This window comes from Lynx canadensis, chromosome E1 (genome assembly GCF_007474595.2).
Source record: "Lynx canadensis isolate LIC74 chromosome E1, mLynCan4.pri.v2, whole genome shotgun sequence".
NCBI lineage: Eukaryota > Metazoa > Chordata > Mammalia > Carnivora > Felidae > Lynx > Lynx canadensis.
In genome coordinates, this window is record NC_044316.2 from 1,879,274 (window position 1) to 1,901,136 (window position 21,863).

At 44.9% G+C, this 21,863-nt stretch overlaps 1 long non-coding RNA gene across 1 annotated transcript; it reads right to left on the reverse strand.

The window, feature by feature from the left end:
• LOC115501403 lies at positions 1 to 20,079 on the reverse strand. The gene is made up of 2 exons (XR_003964785.1): positions 14,895 to 20,079; positions 1 to 1,999 (listed from the first exon to the last, which is right to left on the reverse strand). It is a non-coding gene; the product is annotated as an uncharacterized LOC115501403 (long non-coding RNA).
• Positions 20,080 to 21,863: the final 1,784 nt, after the last annotated feature.

Genomic DNA, 21,863 nt, shown 5'->3' on the forward strand with positions numbered 1-21,863 from the left:
TGTGAGGCAATGAAAGCCTGGCCTGGGGAAAGGGCTGTGGGATGGCAAAGAACAGGAAAGATAAAGTCTGAATCCCTAAAACATCTTAAACATTTCATTTATCGATGCCCCACAGCTCTCCACAAATGTCTGCAGCTTTTAAATAAGGTTGACATAGTACAGTTAATAAGGTAGAAACAGGCACGTATGACTGATCGAAACCAACATGTTCCGCCAACCTTTTAGCTCCCAGTCACTGTCTCACCAAGCAGGAGGTGGAGTTTGAGCTCAGAACTTCCCTCTCAGATGGGTAATAAGAGACAGCAGAGGTCACAGGCCCTGAGAATGTGTGCACTGGTCACTGAGAAGTTCTTCTGGAGAGGCTTTGTGAGGCAAAGACTGGAAGAACTTGAAGGCCGGTGACGTTTCAGGAGAGGAGGAGGGAATGTGGGAAATTGAAAGGTGAGTCCGTGGTTGTGAGCGTGGGCATGTTGAAGGTGGGGTAACAGTGGGACGCGGACAGGAAGAAATTAAGCAGACATTTGGAAAGGGGGTCACTGAGGTCCAAAAAGGGCTCTGGAGGCTGAGAGTGGGTGGGCCTGGCACTCCTAGGGCACACCTGCAGTGAGAGACTCCAGACAGAGGAGTGGGGCTTGGGAAGGAGAGGATAAGCTTACGGGACAAGGGACACAGGGGGGTTTCCCTGTGCCTCCCCTTTCCTTCAACGCTCTCTCTCTAATCTCCCCTTCCCCGCAAGCACCCTAACCTCCCGGACAGCACACTTTGAGGTTACTCGATCTGCCCAGGGGAACTGGCCGTTGCCTGCACACCTGTTAATGGTGACCCCACGTGGACCACACCCCCCTAACTTCCCATCAACAATCTCTCTCCCCCTTGACACCAGGCTCAAAACACCTGCAGGAATCCTGGGCGGATTTCTTCACGCTGACTCTTAGTTCTTCCCTCTTACTCCGTGGGTGCCCTTCACCACTCCAGGGTGGGCGTTCCCCGGGTACCCCTTCCACTGCAGCTGGGAGACGCGGTGGCCATGGAACAGGAGGAGGGAGGGGAGGGAGGGCCGAGGGTTCTCTTTTGGCTAAAGCTCTAGGCTGGAGGCCACACCACTGGGTCTACCCAGATCCCCCAACGACAGCTGGAAGCAGCCCCTGTTGTTCCGTCACTGGCCCCCAGGTGGCTCTCCGTTTAAACCATGGGCAACAAACCCACAATTGAAATGTGTGGTCCCCCTGCCTCACCTGCAGGTCGGGTGGGCCTCCTTTTCCACTCTTTGGGTTTGCTGGCATAAAAGCAATAATCCCAATTCCTTAAGTCGAGTACCGTCAGGTACGGACGAGGTTCAAACAGTGGGTGCTCTAAATTAGGGACTCTGAGGACGCTCCCTCTTTTCTGTCCTTGCCGCACAATTCTTACAATTTATTTTTTTAAACCTATGCTGTATGAGTAGTGCTTCTTTTATTCCTTCTTAATACGGTTTAGTTTTGCTCTCTTGTTTTTGTCTAAAATAAGCAAAGATTTGTTTGAGATTTGCTGGTCTCACTGGTTTTATTTTAAAATGTTTTCTATGTGTTCTTGTTTCTGTGTTTCCGACGGGATTAATTTTTGGTATTTGCTCCCTCCTGCTCTATGTTGAAATTGTGTACTTCTTTTTCGACTCTAAAAAAAAAAAAAAAAAAAAAATTGAAGGGTGCCTGGGTGGCTCAGTGGGTTGAGCATTGGACTCTTGATCTCAGCTCAGATCTTGATCTCAGGGTCGTGAGTTCAAAGCCCACAGCCAGGCTCTATGCGTGGAACCTACTTAAAAAAGTGTTTTGAATCCTTAAACCATAGCTGAAGTGGCAGTCAGCTTCAAGTAAGAATGGCTCCAGTAGACAAGTGGCTTATTTTTCTCATATAAGGTGTAGGCGTTCGGCTGTCCAAGGCTGATGTCCTTTGTGGCTTTTGTCTTCATGATCACAAATGGTTTCTGAATCTCCAGGCATCTTGTCCACATCCCAGGCATCTAGAAAGAGTATGGGAGAAAGAGGTTTGTTCTCATTTCCTTTGGGGGGCATTGATTCTGTCAAGCAACTCTCTTCTGATAACTCGTGTCTCTTATTGGCAAAATCTTACTGCTGTGTAACGTGCAGAAAAGCACACAGATCATAAGTGCACAGGTCAGTGACTTATCACAGGGTGAACACACCCACGGGACTAGTCTTTTTTCAAGAAATAGAAACTTCCAGCATCCCAAAAGTCCCCTCTTGGCATCTTCTCCAATCGCGTCTCCAAAGGTAACTGTTAGTTTTGCTTTTAATGCTATATATAGTCTTGTATTATTAGAAGCACACAGTATGTGTTCTTTTGGTCTGGCTGTTTTTTTGTTTTGTTTTGGTTTTTTTGCTTTTGTTTTGGCTCAACATTTGTGAGATTCACCTATGTTGCATTTAGCAATAATATATTTATTTTCATTACTGTGTAAGTTTTGCCTGGGTGTTATACATTTTACCAGTATTTTAAAATAACAAACTCTTGCTTTTTAAATATTCCCTGTTTTGAGTTTGTTTCTATTTTATTAATTTCTTCTCATTACTATTTGCTCATTTCTACTTTCGTTGAGTTTACTTGCTATTATTTTTCTAACTTCACGAGGTGATGCTCAAAAGACTGCTATGAGCCTGGGCTTTTTTTTTCTATTTTCATTTAATGTTCTAAGTCTTCCTTTAAACGTGGTTCTAATTGCAGGTTTTGATACATATTTTCATTTACAGTTAGTTAAAATACTTTTCTAATTTTCACTTCATTTCTTTATAGACCCATGGCTTTTTGATGATTTTTTTTTTTTTTGGTATAATGCTTCATTTCCATGTATTGGAGATTTTCTAATTATATTATTTGATTTCAAACAAGACAATTGTGGTCAGAAAAGTTACTCAGCATCGTTTAAAATCCTTGAGGTTTACTGAGGTTTACTTTATGCCCTTATTTGATCAATTATGGGAAATGTTCTACATGCACTTGGATATAATGTGTTTTAGGTCAAATTGGTTAATTATATCATCCAGATTTTCTATAACCTCATGGATTTTCTGTCTACTTGTTGCATCAGTTACTGAGATCGGTGTGATGTAATTTCTTTGTAAAACAGAGGACGTGTCTCTTTTTTATTATACTTATGCCAATTTTTGCATTACCTATTCTCAGACCATGTTGTTAGTTTGTACGAAGCAAATTTAGAATTACTATATCTTCTTTTTAAAACACTTTTAAATATTTATTTACTTTTGAGAGAGAGAGCGAGAGACAGAGTGTGAACGGGGGGGGGGGGAGGGACAGAGAGAGAGGGAGACACAGAATACGAGGCAGACTCCAGGCTCTGAGCCATCAGCACAGAGCCTGATGCAGGGCTCAAACCCACAAACTGTGAGATTGTGACCTGAGCCCAAGTTGTATTAAAGATAATAGCTTAACTGATTGAGCCACCCAGGTGCCCCTAGAATTACTACATCTTCCTGGTGGATCTTCAGATTAGGTCAGCCTTTTTACTGCTACTAATATTGTATTTTTCTGTATTTTTACTTTTCACATTTCCATATCTATAACCAGTCCCCCGTTGAAGATATTTGGGTTTCCTCTGAGTCCTCTGTGATTACACGGAGTGCTACAATTGATAGTTTTATGCTTACGTCATTTCTCATTTTTGTCCAGTACTTTGGGGATACCTACAAGTGGGATTTGGTTTCAAAAGACAAATTCAAGGATGATTTTGCTACATATTGCCACATTCCCATTTTGCCTACACACCAACATGCATGAGGGCCAACAGAGTGTTGCCAAGCTTTTGGATCTTTGCAAATCTGAGAGGAGAGAAATGATACCTTGGTGTAATTCTGATTCGCATTTCCCTTATTATGAGCAAGACTGAAAACCTTTTCCTATATCTAAAGGCCATTTAAATTTCTTTTTCTATAAACTCTCTGTGTATATCTTTCATTTTTTTTTCCTACGGGGTTACTGGTATTTTTCTTCTCAAATTTAAAAGCTCCGTATATATTAAAGATAATAGCCTGTTGTGGCAAAAGTTGTTAATTATTTCCCAGTTTACCACTTGTCTTTTTACTTCATTTGTGGGGTTTTGCTGTGTAACAGCTTCGTTTGCTTATTTTGTTTTGTATTTACAAAGTCAAGTTCATCTTCTTTTTTTACAGCTGCTGAGTTTTATTCGTGGTTACAAAAGTGTTCCCACTGCCAGGTTGTGAAAGAATTCACCCACACTTTCTATTACCACTTATGGGGGCGGGGGGTGTTGGTTACTGGGGTTGTTCTTTTTTTTTTTTTTTCACATGTAGTTACTTGACTCATTTAGAAATTTCCCTACTTTATGGTTTGAAGAATGGTTCCAATTTTACCTTTTTTCCATATGGTTTGCAAATGTCTCAAACATCACTTATTTAAAAGTCCTTTTCCACAACAAGGGTAGATGATATATCTATCTATCTATCTATCTATCTATCTATATATATATATCTGTAGATATATATATATATGATCTGTAGATACATATATAATCTGTAGATATATATATATATATAATCTGTCTTATGCTTTTATATCTATTTCTATATTTGTACAATGTCTCATTGATTTATTTACTCGTGCGCCAACACAATCTTGTGATGGAGACTTTACAATGTATTTAGTATTTGGGCTATGACTATGGTCCACTGCACTCCTTTCTCAGAGATTTTCTGGGTATTTTTGCTACTTAGTTCTTCCAAAAACAAGGTTATGACCAGTCTTTTAGGTGTAGAACAAAATTAGCTGTACATATATTAGGACTGCATTACCTTTTAAAATTAACTTAAGGAGAATTAACATGGCGTTGAATCTTTCTGTTCATAAACGTGACCTGTCTTTCCACTTGGTCAAGCCTGACTTTTGTCTTTGGAAAGTATTTTGTAATTTTCTCACGTTGGTTTTGTAAATTTCTCGTTCAGTTTATCCCTAGTAATTTTTCTTTCTTTATTGGTATTGTAAGTGTGGTCTCTCATTGTTTTTTTTTTTTTCCTACTAGGTGTTGTTTTCTATATGAAGGCTTCTGATTTCTGTGTTTAATATCATATTTGGCTACTTTACTAAATTTCCATTTCATGTTTTGTTTTCCATTTACTTCCCCCCCCCCAGATATGTATGATATAATCTGCAAATAAAGATAAATTTACTTCTTCCTATCTTTAAATTTCTGTCACCCCTCTCCACCTGCCATGCTGGCTAATATCTCCAACACACTGTTAAATTATAATGATGATAATGGACCATTGTGGCTTCTCTATAACTAGTGGGAATGCCTCTATTTTTTCCCCAGTAAGAAAGATGTTGGCTTTATATATATTTTTTTTCCATGTTAAAGAAGTATCAACTCCTATGTGACTGATTTTTATTTTTATTTTTTATTTTATGTATGTATTTATGCATTATGTATACATGTATATGTGTGTGTGTGTGTGCGTGTGTGCGTGTGTGTGTGCGTGTGAGCAAAAAGGTGTTTTTATTAAAGCTCAGGGACAGGACCTGTAAGCAGAAAGAGCTGCCCCAGGACTGTGAAGAGTAGCCGATTATATAGTTGTTAGTCCGGGTCAGGGATAGCGTAAGCCTGAAGAATTGTGCATATTTAAAAAGCAAGGTCTCCAGGACCTTGGGAGGCTAGCTATGGTTAAGGTTGCTTTTTTGATTTTTAAGTCTGCTTTAACCTACCAGATTCTCAAAGAGACATGCCTAAATTCTCCCACAGAGATTAAGGACTTACCCATTGATCCTTCCAGTTTTGTTAGTTTTTGCCTTGTATATTTTGACTGTTGAGCCTATACAAGTTTATAATTGTTATATTATTTTGGTGATGGTTCTTCCGGGCATTACACAGTGTCTTTTTTTTTTTTATCCTTATTAGTGCTATCTTGCCTTCTACTTTGCATGATATTAAAATTGCTGGGGCGCCTGGGTGGCGCAGTCGGTTAAGCATCCGACTTCAGCCAGGTCACGATCTCGCGGTCCGTGAGTTCGAGCCCCGCGTCAGGCTCTGGGCTGATGGCTCAGAGCCTGGAGCCTGTTTCTGATTCTGTGTCTCCCTCTCTCTCTGCCCCTCCCCCGTTCATGCTCTGTCTCTCTCTGTCCCAAAAATAAATAAACGTTGAAAAAAAAAATTTTTAGGGGCGCCTGGGTGGCGCAGTCGGTTAAGCGTCCGACTTCAGCCAGGTCACGATCTTGCGGTCCGTGAGTTCGAGCCCCGCGTCAGGCTCTGGGCTGATGGCTCGGAGCCTGGAGCCTGTTTCTGATTCTGTGTCTCCCTCTCTCTCTGCCCCTCCCCCGTTCATGCTCTGTCTCTCTCTGTCCCAAAAATAAATAAACGTTGAAAAAAAAATTTTTAGGGGCGCCTGGGTGGCGCAGTCGGTTAAGCGTCCGACTTCAGCCAGGTCACGATCTTGCGGTCCGTGAGTTCGAGCCCCGCGTCAGGCTCTGGGCTGATGGCTCAGAGCCTGGAGCCTGCTTCTGATTCTGTGTCTCCCTCTCTCTCTGCCCCTCCCCCGTTCATGCTCTGTCTCTCTCTGTCTCAAAAATAAATAAATGTTAAAAAAAAAAATAAAAAAAATAAAAAAAATAAAAAAATAAAAAAATAAAAATAAAACGTTAAGATGGTTATACCACACACTTTTTGGTTAGTTTTTACAGGACATATCTTTCGCCATCCTTTTTTTTTTTTTTTTTTTTTTTCCAGCACTGCAGTGCAGTGTCGTTCCAGAAGTCTCTTCTAAATAGCATATACATAGATTTTATTTTTATAATCCAATAGGACATCTCTAACTTTTTGCAGGTAATTTTGTATGTATTGGAAAAATTGATACATTTAGACTTATTTCTCCATCTTCTAATGAGTATAATGCTTTGCCACCTTTTATTTGCTTTTTATTCTGTTTTCTGCTTAATTTGCCATGTTTTTAGAGTACGCTCCCCCCCTTTTTTCCTGAATTAGAAACCATCAGTTGCATTTCTCTTTGTTCATGTATTTACATTGACTTTTTAAAAAGTTTTATTTTGAGAGAGATTATGTGTGTGCATGCGGAAACGTGTGCAAGGAGGGGAAGAGCAGAGAGAGAGAGAGAGAGAGAGAGAGAGACAGAGAGAGAATCCCAAGCAAGCTCCGTGCTATGACAGCAGAGCCCTACACAGGGCTCTACCTCATGGCCCTGAGATCACGACCTGAGCTGAAAGCAAGAGTTGGACACTTAACCGCCTGAGCCACCCGGGCGCCCCTACACTGACATTTTTCATCAAAAATCGAACTGTAAATTTTCCTATAAAGCTAAAAGCATTCAAAATAGACATAAATTCTCTCAGCAAACCAGAAAACAACTTTTGACTAAGTCGGAAGTTTTAAGTCCCAAGTCTGTTAAAATAGGGAAAAAATGGTTATTATGATTGTTTCCTTCCAATCAATAGTTAAGCAAATCCTTTAAGTGAATAAATTAATTACACTGGACAACATTTGTATATCTTTTGGTGCTCCTGGCATTTCATGCTCGCTCTCTCTCTCTCTCTCTCTCTCTCTCTCTCGAAAAAAGCCTCCTTTCTTACTGAAATGTCTTTTCCTCTTCTCCGTCTTATATATGTCCCTTAAAACTCACCAGAGGGCTGTCTCCTTCCCCTGGGTCCTAACTGCCCTCACTTCCAACCTCATGTAACACGCTGTTTCACTGGCTGTCTCTGCATTTCGCCCCCTCGGACAACAAGCTCCCAGGGGAGGGGTTCAAGGGATGCTCACCGCTGTGTTCCCATTACCATTCATTCGTGCATTCAGAAAGTCATTCAACAGACAGTAATTAGCTGTGCACAGGGGACAGTGCAAAGCAGGGGGCACTTCGCGAAGGCACTTCGCGAAGCGGGGATGGTCGAGGACCGAGCGTATCTCGTTTCCTGACCTGTCCTCTCCTAAGCGTCCCGCATTCAGGAGCTGATGCCGTCATATACCCAGGCGTCCCAGCTGAGAACCGGGGGGTCGTACTGGAGCAGTCCGCCCCCCTCTCTCTCCTCCTCCTCTGCCTCCCCCTCGTCGTGCTCTCCTCTGTCCCCCTAAGACCACCAGCTGAGTCAGAAAGTCGTGCTCGTTCCACTCCCTTAGCATCTCCGTCACACTCCCCGCCCGTATCTCTGCTGCCCTTCTTTCTCTGAGCTCGCAGGCACTCCGGGGTCTCCTCGGGGGCCTCCCGTTTTCTTTGCAACCACATCCCTCGTCCCCTCCCGGCCCAGGCTCACAAATTCCCGTGAAGTTTCACCAGCTCACGGCAGCCCTTGCTGCCTCTTTGCCTGCGACGCCCGCCCTCTCGCTGGCTCTCCTCCGTCCCCGCCAACCCACCAGGAGCCTGCTCCGACATCCAGACTCAGAAGCCTTTCTGTTCCCCCTGCTCTATGCCCCTCGGTCCCGTAAGCAGAGCTATTTCTTCATACACACACCGCCGCGTGTACTTTTTGGTTCCTGTGTCCCCCGCTAGACTAGTCCCCTCTACGGGGCAACATGTCTGTATCCTCAGAGGCTGGAGGCTGCTTCAGAGTCTGCGTCTCCCTCTCCATCTGCCCCTGCCCCGCCCATACTCTGTCTCTCTCAAAAATAAACATTAAAGGGGCGCCTGGGTGGCGCAGTCGGTTAAGCGTCCGACTTCAGCCAGGTCACGATCTCGCGGTCCGTGAGTTCGAGCCCCGCGTCAGGCTCTGAGCTGACGGCTCGAAGCCTGGAGCCTGTTTCCGATTCTGTGTCTCCCTCTCTCTCTGCCCCTCCCCCGTTCATGCTCTGTCTCTCTCTGTCCCAAAAATAAATAAACGTTGAAAAAATAAAATAAAATAAAAAAAAAATAAACATTAAAGAAAAAATTTTTTAACAACAGTATGCTTAGTTTGGTCTCTCTCACATGCATTCATTTCGCTTGTTTGTGCATAAAGAAATTCTAAAAGAATATACAAGAAACGAATATCATGGTCTCCAGGAAGGGGTGTGTGTGTGTGGGGGGGGATTAAAACAACAGTGACGGGAAGAAGAGTTTTCATTCCACACCCTGCTACTCATTCTAAACATTGAAGGGGAACTAGTACATTTCTAAATCCTTGGAGATGGCATGCATTGGTACCATAATATGGGAGCAGTGTGTCTGTCAGTATCTAGAAACATAATAAATATACACGACCTTTTCCCCCACTAATGCTCCTCCTGGAAATTTACTTCCCAGAAAAAATTTACTTTATTTGCAAAATGATTTTTTTTTTTTAACCACGAAAAAGAATTCCTCCTAAATGTAAAATTCGTAATGGTTGGAGCAATCGTTATACTCTACTGAATGGAACAGACAAATGAGAACAACAGGTATGGAAACACGCTTCCCGATTCCATCCTCCCATCCAAGACTCTGGGGCTGGGGCACAGGAAATGCAAGATGGGCCCGGAGCATCTCATAGTGGGAGAAGAAAAGAAGTGCTTAAAAACTAAAAATAAGTACAAGGCTGGGGCATGTCCCGGGGAACACGGGAGCCAACCTTGAAGAGGCCACCAATGGCCAGAGCTACGACAATTTCGGCAACAAAGTAAACGATGAAGGGTCAGATTGTAACCCAAAGTGTAAGATAAGAATACTTACTGATATAAATAAGTGGTTCCGTAAAGACATAGCCGAGGAGAAGAAACAAACGTTGCTTACAGGACGCCGAATAATTTATGAAGAGACTACCCTCTCCACAAAAAGGAGCATATTTCCTTCACCTCTTTTTGAGTATGGGCCGCACCTAGTGACTGATGTCCGCAGAACAGAGTCAGGAAAGGGGAAATAGTAACCTTACAGTGGAGAAACCTGGCTAGGGCTGCCTTACCCGAGTGACCAAGGGCACATCACCAGTAATATCACACGGACATCACGTATCCTCTGATATGATGGGATGAGAAGGGTACGTCACCTCTGTGGTGGTCTTTCCAAAAACATATAACCCCATTCTAATCACGAGGACATATCAGACAAACCCACTTTAAGAGACATTCTACAAATACTTCAAACCAGGGCTCCCTCAAACTCTCAAGGTCACGACAAATAAGGAACCGCTAAGAAGCTGTCACAGGGACTAAGGAGTCATAACAAGAACATCCGAGGGGCGCCTGGGTGGCGCAGTTGGTTAAGCGTCCGACTTCAGCCAGGTCACAATCTCGCGGTCCGGGAGTTCGAGCCCCGCGTCGGGCTCTGGGCTGACGGCTCAGAGCCTGGAGGCTGTTTCCGATTCTGTGTCTCCCTCTCTCTCTGCCCCTCCCCCGTTCATGCTCTGTCTCTCTCTGTCCCAAAAATAAATAAACGTTGGAAAAAAAAAAAAACAACAACAAAAAACAAAAAACAAAAAAAACCCAAAGAACATTCGATGTGGTTGTCCCGGGCTGGATCGTGAATTTACAAAGGATATAAATGGGAAAAACTGGTAAAAATCCGCACAAATTCTGGAGCTTGGCTAATCGTAAGGTACCAACGGCCATTTCTCAGTTCTGACACACGGACACAGCGATGTAAGAAGATACAATGTTGGGAACACGTCGGGTGGGGGGCGTGCGCAAACTCTCTCGACTGCCTCTGCAAATCCTCTGCAATCAAAATACATTCCGCGCTGCGAAGTTTATCAAGAAAACTCTTGGCGATGAGGAAAAAGCTTACGATGCAATATTAAATGGAAGGGGATGGGAGACGTATCTGCCCCGGGGGAAAAGGGAAGAGAAATGGAAAGACAAGAGAAAGTGGAAGTTGGCTCCCTCCTGCCCGTCCCACCTGCTCTCGGCCCCACACTTCCAACTTTGCTGACACAGCCACCCAAACACTCCTAGGAGTGTCTGCCCTTTCCCGTCCTGCCACACCCCCCCCCCCACACACACCCCTCCGCCATGATTGAAGCTTTGTCACCACCCCTGTTGGTATGGCTCCTTCCCTTTGTGCTGAATTCTCTCTGCCTCTGGGTATTCTTCACCCAAGCCACTTTGACTTTGCTCTAGGACAGGTCACGCCCTCCTTCCTAAGAGCTGGACAACACGGCTTGGCCCCTGCCTGCTTCCAGCAGAAACGAAGGCTTTAACTTGATTTGGTTTTCCTTGCAAACGTCTATGGCTGCTGTGTTCAAAGGCTTGCGAAGCAGCACAGCAGGTGCGAATACAATGGCCCAGGGCCGTGTAGGTCCGCTAAGGGCTCCGGGTGGATCCCTTTCCCACCCTCCCACTTCCCAAGGCCTGTGCACCTGCATAAGTGAGTCCCAGGCTGGTCGCCTTGAGCCCCGGGGAATCCCAAAATGAGACCATGAGGAGGCAGCAGTGAGACCAAGGCCCATCAGATCATCAGCTCATTGGGGGGGGGGGGGGGCGGGGGGTAGATTCCTGGATCTCCGTGCACCTGCGTGTGGAGAGGAACACCGTGCCTTAGGCCAGGATCCCTCTTTACCCTTCTTTCAAAGTCCCTGACGGCAGATCAGGTCTCCCCGAACGTGCCAGCTCACTGGTTCCCTCCCCAGCAAGCGCTGTCCTGCAAAGTCTATGTCTCACTTCTCCTTGTGAAACTTTCTCCAGCTCTAGAGATGCAGGATGTAGGAGAGACAGGGTAGAAGATGGAGGGGACACTCCCGACCCCAGACATCAAGGCCGTACCGGCAGTGTGGATAAGCAAACTGGCACAACCAGACAAGGGGATATTGTTCAGTGCTAAACCTGAACAATGTCATGAAGGCACGAAAAGACATGAAGAACCTTACCTGCGTGTTACTAAGAGAAAGAAGCCAGTCTCCAGGCTACACACCGAAGGATGCCACCCATACGATATTCTGGGGAAGGCGACGCTCTGGAGAAATGAAAACATCAGTGGGTGCCCAGGGCTGGGGGGCGCAGGGATGAACAAGTAGCACACAGACGACTCCCAGGGCAGTGAAAATACTCTGTGTGCTACCATGATGGTGGACACGTCATTACACATTTGCTCACACCCATAGAACGTACTATACCAAGAGTGAGCCGGAATGTGATTCGTGGGCTTTGGCACTAGCTGGGGACGCTCGTAGGACAGGCCCAGCACTCAGGTCCTGGACTCTGCCTCTCCTTCTGGACCAGTTTGCTCAAATTTTCCTGATGCGTCAGGAGGATGTCATTAGAGCGGGGCAACTTCCATGAAACCTCTCTCAAAAAGTCGATGTGGCCCTAGTGAGACATTCACTCGGGATCAAAGTTGGGAGGAGGTAAAGGCAATAGAACAATGAATGAATCAAGAGACCTCGGCCAGGAACCACACCAGCACCTTCCAAACCTTCCAGCCTACGGACTGCGCAGCCCGGATCACGCTGTCCCCGTCTGTCCGCGGAGAAGGAAACCCCCAGGGGCCAGGATGCTTCCTCAACACACATTCTTTGCTCGGTGTGGGCGGGAAAGACAATCAGGTGTAACTCTCACTGGATACTTTCCTCTACATTCATAAACTCGTAACAACGTTAGATGCGCACTAGCGAGACGTCATCGTAACTAATTCGTGGTAAAACGTCAACTTGTTTCACTCGCTGACCCGTATGCTTCCCTTCAGGCAACACTATTACCGGTCTTATCCTTCCTACACGCAGCACCTTGGGCGTCCAGTGAATACACTCGAGAGAGCAGTGATTAGACCACGGCTAAACACAGGCCTCGGCGGGTAGTAGCAGCTTGAAGTCAAAAGCCTGTTGCAATGACCCGTGGATGGTCATTGCAACAGTTAAGCATCTAGGAAAGTGTCTTTTGATTCTTCCAGACTCTTTGCACCAGGCTGCACTGGATTAGATGAAAGGCAGAAGCAGGCTTGTCTTGGCTTCTTACTTGCCAAGAGAATTTTCTCTGCCAGGCTCTCCTGTGAGAACTGCTTGTTGACTGGTCCAGCCCGGCCCTACCTGACGAACCCTGTGATTTTATTTACGTATTTTTTGCTCCTCATTTCCAACAGTTCATTTGATTTCCAATGGTTCCTGTCTTCGTTCATGCGGTTTTATTTTATTTTTATTTTTTTATTAAAAAAATTTTTTTAATGTTTATTTTTGAGAGAGAGAGAATGTGAGTGGGGGAGGAGCAGAGAGAGAGAGGGAGACAGAATCCGAAGCAGGCTCCAGGCTCCGAGCTGTCAGCACAGAGCCCGACGTGGGGCTCAAACTCACGGACTGCGAGATCACGACCTGAGCCGAAGTCGGACGCTTAACCGACTGAGCCACCCAGGTGCTCCATGCAATTTTATCTTATTTTAGCCTTGGGTCCTATTTAATCTTTCCACTGCCGTTTCTTGTGCCTTTCTACTCATTTTCTCATGTGTCGAACCCACAACTTAGCTATTTTACTATCCCTATGAATCCTTCCACCTCTCAGTTAATACATCTTCCAAAACCCCTCAGGTTATTTGATTAAGTAGTAAAACACGGAAACACACCTCCAATACTTAGAAACGATCGCACAAGTCACCTGTTAAACGTAAATACACCCATATGAGCCAGCGAGGTTTTCTCCTCGTGGCTACAGACTTGTTCCTTTGTGGGCCCGGGGGGTTGTGGGGAAATCTCCCTCCACAATTGAGCCATTTGCCCCTTTTGGGATTCCAGCACCAGCTTTTTAAAATTATTAAAGTGTATTATGAACTACATCACATAAACAGAAGAGTATAAGCATTTTGTATAAATCTCACAAGAGAAATTTCTTGTTACTCTTCTAGATCTTATACTGACTCTCTTTTTTATTTATGTTTATTTAAAAAAAATTTTTTTTAACGTTTATTCTATTTTTGAGACAGAGAGAGAGCATGAACGGGGGAGGGGCAGAGAGACAGGGAGACACAGAATCGGAAGCAGGCTCCAGGCTCTGAGCCATCAGCCCAGAGCACGACGCAGGGCTCGAACTCCCGGACCGTGAGATCGTGACCTGAGCTGAAGTCGGACGCTTAACTGACTGAGCCACCCAGGCGCCCCTGTTTATTTATTTTTGAGAGAGAGAGAGAGAGAGAGAGAGAGAGAGAACACCTGCGAGCAGGGAAGAGGCAGAGGGAGAGAGGGAGAGAGAGAATCCGAAGCAGGCTCCTTGCTGTCAGTGCAGAGCCGGACTCGAGGCTCAAACTCACGGACCACGAGATCTTGACCTGAGCCAAGTTCGACGCCCAACCAACTGAGCCACCCAGCCACCCCGAATTATCATTTTTTATTTAAAAGACTTGGGGAGTCAGGCAGAGAAAGACAAATACTGCTTGCTATCACTTATGTGTGAAACTTTAAAAAATATTTTTTTTAAAGTCAAATTCACAGAAACAGAGGAGAATGGTGGATGCCAGCGGCTGGGGGTTGGGACAAGAGGGGACAGGTCGGTAAAGGGTACATGCTTTTGGTTATAACATGAGTAAGGGCTGAAGACCTGACAGAGAACGTGGTGACTAGAGTTGACGATATTGAATTGTGTCACTGAAATCTGCTAAGAGAGTAGAACTTAAGTGTTTGTACTAAGAACGAATAAATAAATAAAGGTAAGTATGTGAGGTGATGGATGTGTTCATCAACCCAATTGCAGAAAATCTTTCACAGTGTGTGTATATAAAATCATCACGGGTGCTTTAAATATATCACAATTATGCGGCTCCTGGGGGGCTCGCCCAGTTAAGGGTCCGACTCTTGGTTTTGGCTCAGGTCATGATCTCATGGTTTCATGAGTTCAAGCCCCACATCAGGCTCTGTGCTGGCGGCATGGAGCCTGCTTGGGATCCTCTCTCCCTCTCTCTCTCTGCCCCTCCCCCACTCGCACTCTCTTTCTCTCTCTCTCCCTCTCTCAAATAAAATTCTAAGAAATTTAAATATATCATAATTTTATTTGTTAATTATACCTCAGTAAAACTGGAGAAAAAGATTCAGGGACCAAGTGACTTCTTGGGGGTTAGCAGCTTCCGTATTTTCTGATGGATCTTGTTACGCACAATGTGTTGACCGTTCTCATTCACTTGTTTCCCAAATGTGGCATGCTGGCAATTTTTTTCTCCATGCCCAAACAATCCATTTCCATCGTAGAAAACGTAGGTTATTTGGGGTAAACACAAAAAGAAGAAGAAATACTATAAAATTCATCCAAAATTCTACCACCCAGAGATGTTGCCTTTGCCTACACAGGAAGGGGGCTACTGTGCTCATTCCTCCTTCTAAAGGACTCTCCCCTCTTGGGGCCCCTACTGCTAATACTGCCGTAGCTGATTCCATGCAACCCCATTCCACACGTCACTCAGATTAGACCAAGGATGAGCACCCTATCGGCATTAGTCAGGGTTTAGTCAGGAAAACAGACACCACCCTGGGCCCTTCGCTCCAAATAAAGAAAATTGGTTACGCAGGAAGTGGAAAAGCTGAGCGGCCAACCACAGGATGGTGAGGTTAGAAGCAGCCGGAAGACACTGCCTCCCCAGGGCTGAAGGGGCAGCATGAGAGGGGGGTTTTATCGGAGCACAGAAGTTGGGGCCAGCCAGGAGCCAGAACCAAGGAGGAGGATGTCCGGGGAGCCTGAAACGCACGGAAGGGTCTGTTTGGAGGGAGCAGGAGACTCACAGGAGTAGCCACAGAGACCTCACAGGAACACAGAAACAGGAGAAAGATTCCAGTCTTTCCCTTTCTCCTACTCTCCAGTCATCCGCCATTGCCTTCTCTTGGCCAAACTCACCCACAGGTCTCAGGACTAAGAAACCTGGGATAGGACGGGGGAGGGGAGTGGGGAAAGGGACAGTGGGAGTGAGCACAGATAGACGATGATCCAGCAACTGTCAAAAGTAGCCAGTCAACTGGCTGGCCACACATCACCTGTTCCTACCACAGAGAGTTAAGCTGGATCTAGCCAAGAGGAAATAATTATGCAAATCCAAAGTCGAAAGACGCTGTGCAAACAACTGGCCTAGGCTTTCCAAAAAAGTCAATGTCACAAAAGATGAAAGACAGCCAGGAAACTTGTCTAAATAAAAGTACATTGAGGAGACACGTGTGGAGACATAATTTCTACGTGTCATCATAGTTTCAATAAGGGATTAAAAAATCATATATAAAAGACATTACTGGGGCAACCGCGGAAATATGAATGTGGGTAGCACGTTAGGTTACAATCGTATGTAACTGTTAAATCTCGTGAGTGTGATCATTTGACTGTGGTTATGTAAGAGAATGCCTTGTTCTTAGGAGATATATGCTAAAATATTCCAGGGTAAAATGTCATGATGTCTCCAACCAACTCCATACACATACTCATAGAAAGAGAAAGTATGATCAAGCAAATGTGGCAAATGTTAAGATTGGTGAATCCAGGTGCAGGGCGTATAGCCATTCAGTGTATTATTCTTGCCACTATTCTGAAGACTTAATGTTTTTCAAACCAAAACTTAAGGACAAAAATAGGTTGGCCTCTGACGTTTGACCACTCACATGGAACAAAAAGATGAACCGAACCAAGCAGTTCTTAGGCATTTGAGCCCCAAAACACAAAAAGTATTTGCTAGTTAGCAGGAAAGTTGGAGGTGACAGGAAATCATGAGTGAAGTTAAGGCAATAGCAAATGAAAATTATACGCGATCCAAAATTCTGGGGTAGGGGAAAAGATACGGCAACTTGTTTGCAAAAACAGCTGCCAAGTACTCTTCCCATCTATGGGAGAACATGCCGCTTCTCCCATCAAGAGGCGAAATCTGTTTCTCCTCCTCACCAAATGGAGTTGCTTAGAACAAAATGCAGTGGCGGTGACATGGTGCCAGTTCTAGACCTAGTGCTTAAGGGGCCTGAGAGCTCCTGATCTGCCTCTCTTGGAGCCCTGAGCCACCATGTAAAGGAGCCTTGCTGCAAAGATTGGCCTGGCCAACCCCTAGCTCTTCTGGACACCTTAGCTGAGGAGCCAGACATGTGAGTGAAGCTATCCACCCCCTCCAGCCCCAGTCACGCTGGCCCATCAACACTTCATGGAGCAGAGATGAGCCATTCCTGCCAATCCCTTCCCCAATTACAGCATCATGAGCCAACAAATAAATGGTGATTGTCGTTTTAAACCAATGGATTTTGGGGAGGTTTACTATACGGCCAATAGGAAACGCAGCAGACAGAGACCCAGAGATGCCTCTAGGGAGAGTCAAAACCTGCCTGAGTTTTATCGTTCCATACCATTCCACATGTTGGCTCAAAACAACCCCTTTCCTTTCTTGAGTTGAATTGAACAAGTCTGTTCCTTGCAACAAAGAGGCCAGATGCAAATGTTTTCCCCTGTCCTTTCATTTTCCAACGATTCTGGATGAACATCTCTTATTTCTGCTTTCCACGTTCCTTTCCCCTTTTATTGAGTAACAGCACCTGATTTTTAAATGGTTTTTTGTGACATGCACCATGCAAATAAAGAGGAAGTAAAATCACTTGTACCATTTAAATATAATGATAGGGTAGACAGTCCTCGGGCCAGTTGGAGATACAAAGAATGGCCAGTCCTTCCAGAGCTCTGTTTACTCCTCCTCAAATAGTAGTCTCTTCTCTACCCCCAGCAGTAACCACTGTGATGGCTTTCGTGTTGACCATTCCCGTTTGCCCTCTTTAGCTTTCCACCTACACACGCATCCCTAAATATTGCTAAGTTTTGAAAATCGGAGCAGCGAGCTGCAATCTGGGACTATAAGGAGAGGCTAAACCCACCACTGCCGGAGGAAGGCTGGGGGGAGAAGCTAAACTGAACAGTCTCCGGGCCGTTGTCTGACTTCAGCTTCCCTGAGCATTTACAAAAGCCTTTGATGGGAAAATCACTGAGTAAGGGATGAGTAACCTTGGGCATCAGGCTCAGCACAGCTGAGACGTGTGGCAGCACCATGGCATGGACCAGGTTTTAGGTATTTGGCCAGAGGGAGAGGCCGTTCTGTCTTTTCTGGTCGCCACGACTTCCCCTCCAGCATTTCTAGATGATATATGCAGCGCGTCAGGCAGCGGGGCATGCGGGAATGAGTAGGAACGTCACCAACATGTGGTCAAAATAAGGTGAGCACGGAGAAAACCTCGGGCTGGACTCTCTGGGCATTTCACCCTTGGTTTAAGGTTAGCGTGAAGGTAACAGGGTAATAACGGCGGCAGCCCTGGCTAGGTCTTTGCAGTCACGGTGCTTCAATCGGAACCGTTTCCTTCTGCATCTAGTGCATGGCTGTCCCCTGGACTCTCCCATCACCCTCACCCTGAGGATCCCCTCCACCTCTCCTCTGGGTCAGATTCCTTTGTGAGCAGTCCCATGCCTTCCTCTTTCTTGGCTTCTCTTAAAGCCAAATCTGATTGCTCATCCTTTATGTATGATTTTTATGTTTCTCTCCCTTCTCTCTCTCTCTCTCGCTCTCTCTCTCTCTCTCTCTCTCTCTCAGATTTTAAGATCTCTTTGTCCGGTGTTTCAAAATTTCATGATGATGTGTCTTGGTGGGTCTCTTTTCGTCCTTTTTTATGGGCATTTGAAAGACCCTTTCAATCTGGAACCTCAAGTCCTTCAGTTCCGGTAAATGCTTCTTTATTGTTTTACTGATGGCTGCCTCCCCTAAATGTTCTCTGTTCTCTCTTTCTAGAACTCGATTATTCAGATATTGAACCTCCCAGGCTTATCTTTTCTCTATTTTCCATCCCTTTGTCTTCTTCAGGAGTTTCCTCAAATTGATCTTCCAACTCTTATAGTACCTTTTTCGGTCTGTGCTCCTGCTTTAACCTTTAAGGGCTCTTTTTTAATTCTCTTGAAGGTATGATCACATCATCCCTCTTCTTATAACAAGAGTGCAACATATTCTTTTGCCTTTATGAGTGTATTAGTGATGGTTTTATAGAGTTTTCATAGGCCTGTATTCTGTGGGGTTCTTTTGTTTTGTTTTCGTTTGTTTTTGTTTTGGGCTCTGTCTCCAATGTCAGAAGGAGCATCTGATGCTTCTTGGGGGGAACCGCCTAATCCCACAGTCTCAATCCACATGAGTGGGTTCACCACTTGCGAATTCTTTCGTTTTGTATAATATAGTTAACCTGCCTGAACCTCAGTTTCTTCATCTGTAAAATGAGAATAGAATCCATTTCAGTCGGGTTGTCAAGAGGAGTGACTGAAATCAAATCAAGGACACGGGCTGTGAGTCTTTTTCAGATGTGGGGGGACAACACTGCCCAGGATGACACATCTACCATGGAACTCGAACTCCGACTCCTCAGGTGACACGTAATTAGTACTCGATAAATTTTAGCCGCTATCATTATTACATAGTTCACGTGCGCCCCACACCATCTCTCAGCTGAAGAGAAGGCTCCGTGGCCCAGGCCTGGCCAAAGGGACTCAGCACTGGGATTTGGGCTGGAATGATTTGGAAGGAAAGACTCTCCTTTCTTTCCCCCCTAGGTTATTCGGTTAGTCAAACACGATCCCAGAGCTGCCGGTAGGCCCTCTGTGATGGTTAATTTTACATGTCAACTTGACTGTGCCACAAAATGTGCTGGTTAAACATAATTTCTGGGTGTGTCTGCGAGGGTGTTTCCAGAAGAGATCAGCATTTGAATGGGCGGATTGAGCAAAGCAGATGGTCCTCCCCAGTGCGGATGGACCTCACCCAATCTGCTGAGGGCCTGAATAGAACAAAACAAGTGGAGAAAGGTTGGATTCACTCTGCCCTACTACTTAGGCTGGCACATTCATCTTCTGACCTCAGCACTCCTGGGTCTCAGCCCTTCAGACCCAGCCCGGAACCTACACCCTCGGCTCTCTGGCTCTGAGGCCTTTCAACTACTCCCCTGGGCTCGCTCTCCCGAGTCTCCCTGCCTCTATCTCCCTGGAGGACTCTAACACACCTTGTTTGACCACACTTGTGGAAAGTGGATCGGAAAGTAAAACCAACATAAAATAAAGCTGAACTAAGAGACGGACGCACATTCCTGGCGATGCCCCGTGAGCACATGGGTCCGGCTTGCCTGAAGGTATTGTCATGCTCCCTGACTTTCTAGGATTATGAATCAATACATTCCCCTTCTTTCTCTTAAGCCACTTTGAGTTGAGTTTTTGCAACAGAAAGAATCCCTTGTAATACAAAAAAAAAAAAAAAAATTGGGAACATACTGTTTTAAACCTATGATTTCATTTAACATATCATTATCATATTTTCCTATTATTCTTCAGCATAATTATATGTCTGAGATTCTAATTTCTCCTATCAAGCCCGTATTAGTGGGCAGAAAAACTGTTATCAATTTTTCAATACCATAAACAAGAATGAAACGAGTATCTTCATAGCCAGATTTCTTAATGTCTTGTGTGAGATAGTAAGACTTCTGCCACACACAGTAAAAGTGAAAGGTGATGCCAATTGAGTCCCATGTCAGAAACATAGGAGAGTGCCTATTTCCTCTACCACTGCTTGCAACGGCTAATATCTTTCTTAAAATCTTTGCCAACTTCATCACATACACACAAAAGTGTGTCTCATTTTACTTTGCATTTCTTTACGGAGTCCTCTACCATGCATAGATTTTTTCAGTATCGTGCTGGATTCTGTTAACACTTTATTTAGGAATCCCGCATCTGTATTCCGAAGCCGGTTCTTCCGGTAATCCTGTTTTCTCAGGTTTACCAGGCATTACTCTAACTTCGTAAAATAAACTAAGAAATGTAGAGGTTTGAAGATGGACCATTCTGAGTCTGAGTTCCATGATTAGATGGTCAATTTCATCTTCCTAAACCGAAAGAGAGTTACCCATTGGGAAGGGAGCCAATTAAGCTCCACAGAATCTGGAAAGGCTCAGCCCTTGGAGAGTCAAGAGATCACAAAAGCTGTGGTGAGACGCGAGGCTAACATGAGGGGGTGCTTGTAAGTGTGGTACTAAGGGATCAGACCACCAAGTGCCTTCCTATCCCACATACACAGGCTAGCATCCTTTCCCACTTCAAGATGAGAGGCTTACTTTTTGAAGAAGTGAGATACTCTGGGCTTGGGGTGACCAGGTAGGGTAGAGGGAGTGGGGTGACTTGTGGGACTCGAAGGGGTTCAGGACAAGTTCCCCCAAAGGTGCCACTTTGGCATGTCGACTATTTTGAGCTGAAGCCAATGGAGACTCTGTGGGCTCAAGAGAAGCTTTAGCACCTCCCTTAACTACCTAGAAGAATCTCAATTGGGGGTCTTTCCCAGAATAAGAGTTATCACCAGAGATAAATTTTATCTGAATGGCTCATCCAATGGCAGAGAAGATATCTTGATTATCTTGGCATATGTACCCCATTTTACACATCTTTGAACCTCTTGTACGTGTGGGGTTCCCATACGTAGGAAATTAAATTTGATTTTCTCCAGTTCATCTGTCTTGTGTCAATGTAATTCTTAGACCAGCTGGAAGAACCTTCGAAGGGTATGGGAAAAATTTTCCCCTCCAACAGCCTGAGAACCAGGAGATCGAGTGACACTTAACGCTGAATGATGGGGACCCCAGTCCTTCCCCAATCTGCTCCTATTTGCAAGTAGTTCACACTTCCAAAGCAGGAGATAGGGCACTTCTCATCTGCAGAATTAAACTATTCCAGAGAAAAGTCCTCCTTGTTCTAATTACCACTTGGAGGTACACACAAAGACAGAGCCCTTTTGCCTTCCAGTTTCCCTGTGAGAGGCCCACACAGCTGGAAACCTCGCCTACGTATTCAGAGTTTCCAGTCGGCTTCGTAAGGCCAAGGAACACAAAACATTCGAAAGAACCACTAAAATGAAAGAGAACAAAACAACAAAAACAAATGAAAGAATTTTTATTCTTTAATCATAACATTTCTATTATATATCGCATACGTTATTAAATAACATACATTTACT